Source organism: Vitis vinifera, chromosome 12 (genome assembly GCF_030704535.1).
Source record: "Vitis vinifera cultivar Pinot Noir 40024 chromosome 12, ASM3070453v1".
NCBI classification, from domain to species: Eukaryota; Viridiplantae; Streptophyta; class Magnoliopsida; order Vitales; family Vitaceae; genus Vitis; species Vitis vinifera.
Genome location: NC_081816.1, coordinates 23,355,738 through 23,369,932, shown reverse-complemented (window position 1 = coordinate 23,369,932; position 14,195 = coordinate 23,355,738). Strand labels below are relative to the sequence as shown.

At 37.0% G+C, this 14,195-nt stretch overlaps 1 long non-coding RNA gene across 1 annotated transcript; it reads right to left on the bottom strand.

Annotated features, from left to right (window-relative positions):
- Positions 1–2,391: 2,391 nt before the first annotated feature.
- Positions 2,392–5,068, bottom strand: LOC132254762 (uncharacterized). The gene is made up of 3 exons (XR_009467123.1): positions 4,679–5,068; positions 3,398–3,557; positions 2,392–2,468 (listed from the first exon to the last, which is right to left on the bottom strand). It is a non-coding gene; the product is annotated as an uncharacterized LOC132254762 (long non-coding RNA).
- Positions 5,069–14,195: the final 9,127 nt, after the last annotated feature.

Sequence of the window (14,195 nt, the reverse complement as noted above, 5' to 3'; positions counted from 1 at the left end):
CTTCATTGACGGGACCTTCTCGTGGTCATCGCTCAAGAGGCCAAGGAGCAAACTCAAGGCCTGATCCAAAGTCAATATACCCTGGGACTGCGGGGGTCATCCCCGAGACGAGCAATGTTAGACCACAAGAACGGCACACGCCTATGCACCAAGCCCCCCAGGAGGAAAGCTCAGACTCTACTCGTCTCTCATCAAAGAGCACGATCACACTACGAAGACATGCAGGAGCCTTTCCACCAAATAATGGAGGCTCCTGCATGTCTCCGTAGTGTGACCGTGCTCCTTATGGTAGGCACACTTCTTACTATGATCCCTTTGGGCTGGGTCCGCTCTGAGGGGTCTGGGCCACCTGAAGTCGGACAGGTCTTGGATCATAAGGAGGAGCTTCTCGTAGGATATGGAAAGGAGTGTGAGGGGCGGCCGTTCTGGGCGGCTTTGTTCTTCCTGCCTTCGGCCGGACGACCTTGGCCGGTCCGGAAGTTTGGAACTTCTTTCTGCACCACTTCTGGATGTTTGACCGGCAACCAAGATTTGCTGGGTGGCTGCGCGCACGTCGTCCTCCAGCATTGAGTATTTGCTCACGTGTCGGAACAAGTCGTCCATCGTCGTAGGAGGCTTCTTAGCGAGCGACTCGAAGAATGGGGTACCTGGACAAATGCTTCGTTTGAAGATTTGAAGGACAACATCTATGCTGTAAGCCTCTACTTGTAAGATGACCTGACCAAACCGCTTCACGAACTCTCTTAAAGACTCATTCTCCTTCATTTTTATGTTTTGCAGAGTGCTGATGTTTTGTTTATGCCGAGCGGAGCATAAGTATTGTCCCACAAAAGCTTCCGACAGGTCCCTGAAATTATCAACAGAGTTGGGGCGTAGGCGGTGAAACCATGAGAGAGTCTATCCTTGTAGGCTGGCGGGAAATACTTTGCATAGCAGCGCGTCGTTTCCTATATCGAGAGTCATGAGCTGTCGATAATGCATGATATGGTCGAAGGAGTCGTTGGACCCATCGTACGTGGAAAATTTAGGCACGAGAAATCCCCTTGGGGGGTCGTAATGAATGATATGCGGGCAAAAAGGCGTGGAAAGCATGTCATCTAGCCTTTTGCTGATGGAGCTAGTGGGTGGCTCGTTTGGAGGGTTTCTCCCAGCTTGTCATACTGCTTGGTGCTGGAGGACGTTCTGCACCATGGGTGTGACCAGGGGGTCAGGGTGCGTTCCCCAAGTTGTGGCTACTGGTGGCCTTGTCTTCCCAGGTCCCTATGGGCCTAGACTCGCGCGCATCGCGTCTGACAATTGGGGTCTTTTGTCGTGTTGTCTCTTTGATGAGAAATGAGTAGAGTCTGAGCTTTCCTCCTGGGGGGCTTGGTGCATGGGCGTGTGTCGTTCTTGTGGTCTAACATTGCCCGTCTCGGGGATGACCCCCGCAGTCCCAGGGTATATTGACTCTGGGTCAGGCCTTGAGTTTGCTCCTTGGCCTCTTGAGCGTTGACCACGAGAAGGTCCCGTCGATGAAGCCTGGATGCATAACACAGCGTTTTCTTCTCGTTTCTTGGAGGAGATCCTGCATTTGTCGCTCGCTCTCCAACTGTCTCCTTTCGATGGCTTCGTGCCATTCGAAATAATCTTCGTCTCCCCTAGTCGACGAGCGGCTTGTCGAAGGTGTGGACATCTTTGTTGTTGACATCTTTGTCGTCGACATCTTTGTCGTCGACTGAATCAGAGAGTTCCCACATACGACGCCAATGTTGATACCTCGCGTCCCAGGGATCCCTGCTGCTGCCAAATGGACGCGTGCTATCAACCAAGAAGGAATTCTGGCTCAATCGATCTGCAAAAGATGTCCGAACAGGATGTCCGGACACACCCTCCGATGGTTTTGTTAGTCATGGCTTAAGATATCAGACTATTGGCTTTTTTAGGGTCCTAGGCTTACCTTCTTCCTTGTGTGAAGGCCCTTTTATATAATGTCAGAAGCTTTGCTCCCCTCTTTAATGGTGGGAAGACTTTTTGGCTTGTCATGATGTCCTTAAGGTAGTGGCAGGGTCATCATCACCCTGCAGGCGGCTGTCAGAGATCGTGGGAGGTGACTTGTCATCTCTCCTGTCCTTTCGCTCTGTAGGTGGCGGAACGTGGGCTGTGGCAGGCTGTTAGGGATGACTCAGCAAGGCTTGCTCGTTACAGTCAATGATCCGGACAATAGGTCCGGATAGGATAGAGCATTGCCCGGGTATGATATTTGAGAGTGTCGTATGCCCCTCCTGGGGGACTCGGATAGAGGTGCGCACCACGTGTCCTCTTGGGGGGTACGGATAGAGTTGATCCGGACAGCGGTGCGTGCCACGTGTCATCGGGGGGGGGGGGGGGGGGGGGGGTGTCCCTACACATACCAACTTAATAAGCTTCACCCATCTCTATATACATCAGTCACTGCTACTTCCACTGCTGTTGCTTCTAAGGCCATCCTTCTGGTACCAACAACATAGAAGTCAGAATATCGATTGAAAAAAAAAAGAATTCAAATTCAAAACAATAACTTAGATGAACGATAATAGGGATCAAATGCTTAAAAAAGGGGGCAGGGAGGGAAGAAAACAAAACAAAAGACACAAAGGGAGGCTCAACAAGAAATGTGGCCTAAGGCAATAAATAAATAAATGAGGATATAAATAAGACCTCTTATTACTTATGCAAATATAATTTAATCTAAAATTTGTTTATTTATTTTTCAGATTGAGTTTATGACAATCCCTTGGTATATGCATCAACTTTTAAAAATTCTGAAAATATTCTTTTACTTTTAATATTATTATTATATAAATCTTATTACTTAATCAAAAAAAAAAAAAAATCAGATTGAGGTTATGACAACCACCTAGTATATGCATCATCAACTTTTAAAAATTCTAAAAATATTCATCTACGTGTAGAAGAGCTGTTCAAATGTCCACATATTTTAATATAAGAGTCATTTGGTCTTGATGGTTTGCATCTCAAGGACAATCAAGTATAACTACAAAATATTTTATTTCCTTCATTAATTTTTTATAATTATATTTTTAACTTTGAAATAATGATTATGAATTTCACGATGTCAAAATATTTTGGCACAAAAAGACACCAACATCCCTTGATCAGGCATAGGCATGGACTGTGAACAGAGTACAGGGCTACTTGTGTTGGAACACAGGTTTCAGCATTGGGTAGAAGTGGATATTGAACATGTAGTTTGATATGTTTTAGTGGTTGGGACAAATGTGCATGTTAATGAATAGCATGCACAGAACACCTCTTGACTTCCATCACTCAGACCTCTCTTCCCACACTGCTAAGTGGTTATCATCCAAATAATTCACTCCAAGACACAAACTTTATGAAAGGGAACAGTGTCAAAGACCTCTCTAGTCCATGTTTCAGATCATCTTTCAGAGCCTTCAACTTTCTAGCAAAGGACAAAACTGGAGAGACCTGTAAACTGATAGCCTCCAAACTCATGCACTGTATGCACTCGAAGCCTACTGTTCTCCAACCTGAAAGAACATCTCCATCTCCAAATCCTAGCCCCACCACAGTAAAAAGAAATGATCAGAAAGTGGTCTAAGAAAAATGCACTAGGACACATTTGGAAACGTTCCTCCCAATCAACCGAATGGAAAAAGTAATCTAAGGAAATAACAGATGCATATCTCAGCCACAAGACCAATTAAAAAGCCTCATCCACTGTAGGAATACTTAAAGCTAAACTCCTACATAATCAAAGAAAAACCCTAATTGGTGAAGAAATCCTCTGAGAATTACGATTGTAAAAAAGGAACCGGACCACATTACATGTCTGTTGTGTTTATCACTGCTTTAGTTATATCAAACCTTGAGTGAGAATAGCATCTTTTTTCAAATGTGAGGGGAGGTCACTATAATTCTAACAACAAACCTTAAGGCAAGTTAGTGTTATTTTCCCTAAATAGGATTGCAATGAAATATGAAAGGTACAAGGTGCAGAAGACTCCTAGTGCCTAAACTGCAAGGGACAACACCCAAGGAGCACCAAAGAAAAATGAGGCACAACCTAAGTTGCAGGTGTAAATTTATAAAATATTGTAAATTTGGACATGCAAACATTTGTTATGCACTCATATATCATCAAATATGACCAAAAATTCCATTCCGGGCAATAAAAAAAATGAAGATTTCAAGCATTTAAAGGAAGCATCCAACCAAAAACAATGTAATAATATACAATTTCAATACACAATCAGAAATTTCATGAATAAAGTGAAAAAAAACACCAAAAACGATAGAACTAATTCTGCATTTTTACTGTTTGGGCGCTCAGAAAATCAGAAACTAGAGAAAAACATAAGCACCTTTTTGGTGCACATGAAATGTAGAACCCACTCATGGTAAATTTTCAGGGAAAAACAGAGCATCAAATGAGCCAAAGAAGACATTAAACCGAGCCCCTTCTCATATTGAAGTCGATGGGCTTATGTGTGGGTGGGAAAAACCAGGTGAAAATAAGATCGAAAATATGACTTGGACACTCAAAGGAAAGCTAAAAATGAGCTAGATCACTCTTAAACAAATTTCAAATAAAGAACCAAGCATGGATTTATTATAACACAGTCACAGCAACCCAAAGAAAATCAACTGCAATCAATACGTGGTCTAGCAAACGTACCAGGAAATGCTCCCCTCCAGCGGAACTAACTGGGCTTCAAGCTGCTCTGCTTCTTCTCCTAAGCTTAAATCAAAACCGCAGCAAACCCACTCCCTTTCTCTCCTCTGCCCCTCTCACTGTTCAGCTCATTTTCACAGCCTCAAACCCTCTCAAAATCCAACTCACTCCCCTGCTCAGCTCAAAATCACCTCCCTATAGCTCCTCTTGTTTCAGATGTCTTCCCCAGCTCACTCTCTCCTCCTTGCTCTCACTTCATTTTTCTTCCTCTGTTTTAGCTCTCTCTAGAAAACCCTTCTCCTCCGTTCTCTCTCACTCTTACAGCTCACCCATGGTCTAAGCTCAGCTTACCATGGTTTTCTGTCCAGAATCGTTACCTCCCACCCTGTTCTCTGTAAAAAGAAAAAAATGCATCCGCTCCTCTCTGTTTTTCTCACCCTCCGGCTCAGATTTCTTACTGCCCAAGCTCACTCCCAACGGCCTCTGAATCCCCATACCACCTGTCACATGCGGGTTGCTTCAAGAAAAGTATCCCATGCCACCTGTCGTCACATGCTGCTTGCTTTAAGAGAAGATCACTGCTCCAGCCCACCATCTTAAAGCTTGCTGCCAAAACCTCCTAAAAGTGGTAAAAAAATATGTGAGAAGATGAAATTACAAATACCCCATTAAGGCTATATTTGGTTCCTAAAATGTACTAAAAAAAGTAAAAAATATATATATGTATTATGAAGGAAAATAATTTTCTTCTATTTAATCTTACTATGAAAAATAGTAAATAAAATCAAATATGATTAAAATTATTAAAAACCTAAAGAATCACCCAATTCTTAGATTTGCAATTCATATACTTATTTTAGTTTGTTTTTTTTAGTATCAATGACACTTTGAAAATAGTTTTTTATTTACATTTAAACACTAACTATTTTTTTTTTTATGTATATGATCTAACAGAAATGCAATCGATAGAAGTGTTAAGGTAAAACCATTTTTATACTAATAATCAAAGCCCAAAGATCTATGAACTAGTCCATGCTTGACTAGCCAAGCAGAGAAATGACCTTGCATTTTTACTTGATAAGTATTTCGCATTTATAATAAAATTTATGTGCTACTTATTATCTTGTACAAAAGAATCTTGGCTAATTCATAAATTCGGAAAAATATACTGAACTTTTGTATTTGAAAAATGTTTCAAGAGGGATCTCTGAACTAGCTTTGCCACCAACTACAAATCACTACTTAACGTAAAATGAGATGAAGATGGAGGAAGATTAAAACTTTGTTCGGATTTAAATATGTTTAAGAGAATGTACAATGGATAGAAAATAAGGATAAAAATTGAAGATGGAAAAGTAAAAGAAATTTTTTTTTAAAACCTAGAACTCAATAAATATATTTTTATTGAATTTGTATATATTTTTTGGTTTTTTAATTTTAAAATTAGATAGTAGCAATAACTTTTATATAAGACATAAAAACTCTTATAGAAAAAAGTAATAATTTTACAAATTAATTAAAAATTTGAGATTTAAAAAAAAATTTACTTCCTCAAATTTTAATTTTTTTAAAAAATAATGAAAGACATGATAAAATAAATTTATACTTTTTGTATAAGATTTTCTACTTTTAGATTCAAGTTTTTAATTTTTAAAATAAAAATAAGAAGGTGTATTCAAATGGACACTAACTTATTTTTTGCTTATTCCAACCTTGATTGTAGGGCCATCAAGGATCTAATGTCTGACAACATTTTGGAAAGGTAACTTTTCAAATCAACATTCCTAGCAAAATTAAGAAGGGGGATTGCGTGGCACTGCTAGAACAAGAGCAAATGACATAGACCACAAACTATTTCTCACTTCAATACTAATCAAACTCAGAGATGCACATGACATAAAACAAGTCAATTATCAATTCAATACAAATCAAACTGGGGGATATCACTTCTGAAATCTGAACTCAGAAGCATACAGCAAGTCTGTATCACAAGTTACTCAATGAGATCATAGAAACATAACATAAAAGAACTAAAGAAACAAGCATCAATATTTAACACAATCATTATTTAAACCATAAGGGCAAACCCCATATATAAAGTATCCAAATTTTATCTTCCAAATTTTGTTTATTCGAGGCATAACTCTCCTTTAACCAAATTCATGTTCATTCCAATAATAGTATAAGCCTCATGTAAAATATATTAGTTAGTATGCTTTAAGAGAATCTTTTTACCAAAACCCAAATCATATCGTTATTTAAACCACAAGGGCAAACCCCAAATACAAAGTATAAGGTCTCTCATTTGAAAAAAAAAAAAAAGTCTTTTCTATAATTAACCCTGAATTATGTCGATCCAATATAATAAATTATATGACATCAATCATTTATATTTTATCTATTTCATCGTGTTGATTAAATAGATAATATGGAAATCCATTCATTACCTTTGCATCAACTTGATTTATGACACTAAATCAAAGTGAAACAACTAATCTAAAAGCAAGATAAAAGAAATGATTTGAAAATAGTGAATAGGGCTTAATCTTATCTAGTAAAATGTATATATATTATTCTTATAACAACAATTACAAGAAATATTGCATATAAGCACTATACATAATAATTATATATAAAAAAAATAGTAAGACTTTGAAAATTAAATAAAGACATATTGAGTAAGACAAATAGGTGGGTGGTTTATTTCAACTTCACCTTTTTCCCTTCCAATTTTACAATTTTGTATTATTTTTTCAATATTATTTAATAATATAAACATGTGAAGCTATGTTAAATCTCTAGGTCATGTTTGGCTCCCAAAAAATTTAAAGAAAAATACAAAGGAAAAAAATAAAGAGAAAAAGTAAATGAAAAAATAAAATAAATTTAAAATCAATAATTTTTTTATATGTTACTTTAAAATTATTTTACTTATTTTAACTATTGGATATAAAGATGAAATATTTAAAAATACATAAGTTTGTTATTAATTTTAATTATATTTTATTTTTTTGGTATTTTTCAAAATATGACTAAATAAGAGAATATTTTCCGTAACAATTTTTTTCTTTTCTTAATACTTTTCAAAAACCAAACATAATTCTAATATTTCTCTTTTTCTCACACTGACCCAAAAGTCCTAACCTTGGTTTTTTTTTTTTTGTCACTTTCTTTTCATCTACCTTATTCTTTTCTTTCATTTTTCGCTTAATTTTTTTCTCTTTCAATCATCTCATTTTTCTTCCCCATCATAAATTCATTAAATATAAAAAATAAAAACAAGAAGAGAGAGAGGGTTGAAAAGGGTAAAAAAGAAAATGGAAGAAAATAAAATGGAAAGGGAAAAAAATTTCTTGAAAAACAAAATAGGCATATTAAATTAAGGTTAGGGTTTTTTGGTGTGTTGGTAAAAAAAGAATATGAGAATATCGATGACAGTGGAGAGTTTATAACGGCTCAACCCTATCCCAACTTATCTCATTTATTTATATATATTATCGTCACAGCTAAAAAAAATATTAAATAAAGAGGGATGGGGTGGAACAAATATGAAAAATTGGCATATTAAATTAAGGTTAGGGTTTTTTGGTGTGTTGGTAAAGAAAGAAGATGAGAATATGGATGACAGTGGAGAGTTTAGGACGACTCAACCCTATCCCAACTTATCTCATTTATTTATATATATTATCAGCACAAGCTAAAAAAAATATTAAATAATGAGGGATGGGGTGGAGCAAATATGAAAAATTCTCATACCAACCTCACTAGGCCCATTTAAATTTTTATTTAAAATTACATATAATCAAGGCAGAAAGGGACAAAGTCATACTCATGGATTGAAAAATCGGATTTTACAAATATATTGGTACTTCGATTTTAATAGGAAATATCATAAAAATATCAAAATATCATAAAAATATCGGTTGATATTTTTTTCACAAATATCGATGGAGCGAAAATTATTTAAAATTCATAAGAATATTTGAAAAAACTAAAAAAAATGATAAAATTGTTATTTCCACATTAAAATTAAGTGGCTGGACCACTAACTTAGTATTTAGCCAATTAAAAGAATACCCAATATCTTTAAACTGTTATAAAGATATTTACCTTTGATGGAATGGGTAAATTATAATAATTTTAAATTATTGTTTAGAATAAAAACAGTTATTCGAATAACACCTTTAGAACGGTTTTTGAACGTGTATTCTTGGTCCTCTTCTCCTATCAATAAGATATATATACAGAAACCCCTTCATGTGCGGTGTGTGCTCTCTTCCATCAATTACAGAAAACAATTCTGTGTATTAAGGTTTGATAAGGAGAAGAAGAGATCAAGGATTTAAGATCTATAAACTGAAGGGAAATCTCTCATGGTTATGTGCTCTTCAAACGGTATGTAATTTATTTTTAATTAATGTTTTTTATTATTTTATTATTAGAGATGAGTTTGAATTCAATGATCTGGATTATTGTGTGTTAATTTCCGTATTAAATCTCAACAATTGGTATCAGAGCAAGGTTGAATTTAAATATTCAGAATCATTGTTTTATAAAGATTAATTTTTTAGATTTATCTTTGATTAATTCGTCTCACTAAAATGAATAAAAAAAAATTAATTAAACAAAGTAAAGACCAGCCTCAAAGCGTAGAAGGAAGATTTTTATTTTTCCTTGCAACGTTGACTGGATCAATGCCGGTGAGGGGCGCTGGTTTGGCGTCAGTCCGGTGGCCGTTTTCAGGCGCCATTGCTGGCCATTTTCAGGCGCCATTGCTGGCCATTTTCAGGTGCCATTTCAAGCGCCATTGCTGGTCGTTTGGTTTGTCAGCCCCTTAGCCACTTGATTCAGACCCGAAGAATTAGGTCTCATGGGTAGACCTTGCACCCTTGAGAGCCTAGGCAGAAAGCAAGGAAAGTCTGGAGGTTTGGTGGTTCAAACCCCAGGAGCTAAGTATGGGGATCGCAGACAAGTCAAGCGCGCACTCCAGATAGGCGTTACCGAAGGATCCGGACATGTCTGCCCGGGGAAGTTGAAGCGTCCTCCTATCCCATCCGGTGACAAGGGTGCCGGATTCCCATCCGGGTGGAATGAGGGATTCCCGTCCGGGTGGAATGAGATGATTATTAAAGATACTATTTCCTTGATTTTTTTTTTTAACTCAAATAAAAGAATTAATTTCATCTTGTGAAATTTTATCCAAATGAAAATTTATAAATGTAAGGTTAACTAATTTAGATAGTTGCCAAAGTAACCTAAATTAGTGAGCCTTGTATTTATTGAATTGCATAAAAGAATAAAGGGAGACTTGTAAAATTCTTAATAATTCTCTTTATAATTAGGAGAATGAGACTAACCCAAAGGAGAGTCAATTTCTGCTAATTATTAATTAATGTTTTTATTTTGTGTTGCTTAGAAAGGTAAAATGGATACCCAAAGGTAACATATAAATGACACAAAATAGTAAAGTGTTTTAAGCTCCCTCCAAGTGAACACTGGATATGTTAAAATTTACCCAAAGGAGAATTTTAATGATATCAATAGTTCATTACTATTTATTTTATACTTGAGGCCTTATTGTGAGCATTGTTCTATTTTGTATAGTTCCCACTTCATTACACTCTCTTGCATCTGGAATGACTGTTTTTGATGGGTCGAACTTTTCTGAATGGTATGAAAGGGTTCAATTCTCACTGGGCGTATTGGATCTTGACCTGGCTTTAATAACGGATAAACCTCCTGAAGCTACGGATGACAATACTCCGGAGCAAGTGGAACAATCAAAAGCCTGGGCAAGATCCAACAGACTCAGTCTGATGTTTATGAGAATGACTATTGCCAATAATATCAAGACCTCTCTCCCTCAAACCGAGTTTGCCTCGAAATTTCTGAAATTTGTTGAAGAGCGCTTCAAACGCTCTGATAAGTCCCTTGCAGGCACATTGATGGCTGAATTGACCACCATGAAATATGATGGTCAGAAAGGTATTCAGCAACATATTTTAAACATGACTAAAAAGGCTGCAAAGCTTAAGGCACTAGGCATGGGTATGGATGAGTCCTTTTTGGTACAGTTTGTCCTTAACTCACTTCCATCACAGTTTGCTCCATTCAAAATCCACTATAATACTAATAATGATCAGTGGAACTTGAATGAGCTCACCAGTAAATGTATACAAGAGGAAGTGAGATTAAGACAAGAAGGACATAATCTTGCTCTTGCTGTAACTCATGGAGTCACGAAGAAGAAAGGAAAATTCAAAAAATGAAGGAACTTTCCACCTAAGAAAAGCGGACTTGGGGAAGGTAGCCAGAATCATGATGGAAAATTCACGGTAAGTTGCTACTTTTGTGGCAAGAAAGGGCATGTGAAGAAGGATTGTATCAAGCGCAAGGCTTGGTTCGAAAAGAGAGGTATAAATCTTTCTTTTGTATGTTATGAATCCAATCTTGTTGAAGTTCCTTCAAATACTTGGTGGATTGATTCTGGAGCCACAACTCATGTGACTAATTTAATGCAGGGATTCCTTACAACCAGGAAACCAAAGGAAAGTGAAAAGTTCCTCTATATGGGAAACCGTCCCAAGGTTGAAGTGGTAGCTGTTGGTACCTATCGCTTACTATTAGAGACGAGTCATCAGATGGATCTTTTAAACACTTTTTATGTACCTTCTATCTCTAGGAATTTAGTTTCCTTGTCTAAATTAGATGCTACTAGATATTCTGTTTTATTCAGTTCTGGACAACTAAGTTTGACGTTAAATTCTGTTACAGTTGGTTCTGGTATTTTATGTGATGGTTTATATAAAATTTCCTTGAATCATGAATTTGCACAAGCTTTGATAACCCTGCATTCAAATGCTGGTTCAAAACGTGGCTTAATTAATGAAAATTCTTCAATCTTATGGCACAGAAGACTAGGGCACATCTCTAGGGAAAGAATTGAGAGATTAGTGAAGGAAGGAATTTTATAAAATCTTGACTTCACTGATTTTCATGTATGCATGGATTGCATAAAGGGAAAGCAAACTAAACATACAAAGAAAGGTGTCACAAGAACTAATGAGCTCCTTGAGATAATTCATACAGATATTTGTGGACCACTCTCTGTTCCATGTTTTACAGGAGATAAATATTTTATCACCTTTATAGATGATCTATCTCGTTATGGTTATGTTTATCTAATGCATGAAAAGTCTCAGGCCATTGACATCTTCGAGATGTTCATAATAGAGGTCGAGAGACAATTAGATAAAAAGATTAAAATTGTGAGATCAGATCGAGGCGGTGAATATTATGGCAGATATGATGAATCAGGACAAAATCCTGGTCCTTTTGCCAAATTCCTTGAAAAGCTTGGCATTCGTGCTCAGTTCACAATGCCTGGTACGCCACAGCAGAATGGTGTTGCTGAAAGGCGTAATCGCACATTAATGGAAATGGTTAGGAGTATGATGAGTTACTCTTCTGTACCTATTTCATTGTGGGGTGAAGCCTTAAAAACCGCAATGTATATCTTGAACAGAGTTCCTAGTAAGGCAGTTCCAAAAAATCCTTTCGAGTTATGGACTGGTAGGAAACCTAGCTTGAGACATATACATATATGGGGTTGTCCAGCGGAGGCAAGAATCTATAACCCATATGAGAAAAAGCTTGATTCAAGAACGATATCTGGATATTTCATTGGCTATCCGAATAAATCGAAAGGGTACAGATTTTATTGTCCTAACCACAATGTGAGAATAGTTGAAACCGGTAATGCCAGATTCTTAGAGAATGGCGAAATCAGTGGGAGTAATGAACCAAGAAAGGTAGATATTGAGGAGATAAGAGTGGATATCCCACCACCTTTTTTACCTCAAGAAATTATTGTCCCTCAACCTGTTCAACAAGTTGAGGAAAATGAGCAACATAATAGAGATGGTTCATTACCACCAGAAAATATTGCCATTGAAAATGTTGTAGAGCCACCACAACCGACACCTTTGAGGAGATCTCAAAGAGAAAGGAGACCTGCCATTACAGATGATTATGTGGTGTATCTACAGGAATCTGATTTTGATATTGGGATAAGGAAGGATCCGATTTCATTTTCACAAGCCATGGAAAGTGATGTTTCTAGTAAATGGATGGAAGCTATGAATGAAGAGTTGAAATCTATGGCCCATAACAGTGTCTGGGATCTCATCGAATTGCCTAATAGTTGTAAACTCGTCGGCTGTAAATGGATCTTTAAGACAAAGCGCGACGCTAAAGGCAATATCGAACGATTTAAGGCCAGACTTGTGGCTAAAGGTTTCACTCAAAAGGAAGGTATCGATTACAAAGATACCTTCTCTCCGGTTTCCAAGAAAGATTCGCTTAGAATCGTCATGGCACTTGTAGCTCATTTTGATTTAGAGTTACATCAAATGGATGTGAAAACTGCATTCTTAAATGGGAATTTGGATGAAGATATCTACATGGAACAACCTGAAGGGTTCACAAAGAAAGGAAATGAACACCTAGTTTGCAAATTAAAGAAATCCATTTACGGTCTTAAACAAGCTTCCAGACAATGGTATATTAAATTCAATAATACCATTACATCTTTCGGATTTAAAGAGAAAATGTGATCAGTGTATATATCTGAAAGTTAGTGGGAGCAAGTTTATATTTTTGATACTGTATGTGGATGATATTTTGCTTGCTAGTAGTGATCTTGGTTTATTATGTGAAACCAAGGAATATCTCTCTAAAAACTTTCATATGGTTGATATGGGTGAGGCAAACTATGTTATTGGCATCGAGATCTTTAGGGATTGATCTCGAGGAGTGCTAGGTTTATCTCAGAAAGGATATATTGATCGGGTTTTAGAGAGATTTAATATGCAGTCATGTTCATCGGGTATTGCACCTATATTGAAAGGTGACAAATTAAGTAAAATGCAGTGCCCAAGGAATAACATGGAAAGGGAGCAAATGAAGAAAATTCCTTATGCATCAGCTGTGGGGAGTTTGATGTACGCTCAAACATGTACAAGACCGGATATCAGCTTTGTTGTAGGTATGTTAGGAAGATACCAAAGTGATCCAGGATTCGAACACTGGAAAGCTGCAAAGAAGGTGATGAGGTACTTACAAGGGACAAAGGATTATATGCTCACATATAAAAGATCAGAACAATTAGAGGTTGTCGGTTACTCGGATTCTAATTATGGTGGTTGTCTCGATAGCTTAAAGTCAACTTCAGGATTTGTCTTTATGCTAGCAAATGGGGCAATCTTGTGGAAGAGTGAAAAACAATCAATTACTGCTTCATCCACGATGGAGGCCGAGTTTGTTGCTTGTTTTGAAGCTTCAAGTCATGCTTTATGGTTGCGAAATTTTATCTCAGGGCTTGGTGTTGTCGACTCTATTGCTAAGCCTTTGAGAATATTTTGTGATAACACCGCAACTGTTTTCTTCTCTAAGAATGGCAAATTTTCTAGTGGATCGAAACACATGGATTTAAAGTATTTAGTTGTTAAAGAAAGAGTCC